The sequence below is a fragment of the Myotis davidii genome, unplaced genomic scaffold (assembly GCF_000327345.1).
Source record: "Myotis davidii unplaced genomic scaffold, ASM32734v1 scaffold292, whole genome shotgun sequence".
Taxonomy (NCBI): domain Eukaryota; kingdom Metazoa; phylum Chordata; class Mammalia; order Chiroptera; family Vespertilionidae; genus Myotis; species Myotis davidii.
In genome coordinates this window covers 1,720,944-1,721,209 of record NW_006285042.1, presented here as the reverse complement: position 1 = coordinate 1,721,209, position 266 = coordinate 1,720,944, and positions in this window count along the sequence as shown.

The following is a 266-nucleotide window of genomic DNA, read 5'->3' as shown; positions in this document are numbered from 1 at the left end:
TCATATGAACACTAGGAGCATATCTGAAAAACTTAAAAATGATGTCAATATGTCCTGGCCAGTGTTCTCAGTGGTTAGAGCATTGGCCCACATACCTGAAGGGTCATGGGTTTGATTCCTGGTCGAGGGCACTTAATTGGGTTGCAGATTCGATCCTGCATAGGGTGCGTGCAGGAGGCAACCAATCAATGTATCTCTTTCACATCGAAGTCTCTCTCTCTCTCCCTCTCTCTCGCTCTCGCTCTCTCTCTCTCTGTCTCTCTCCC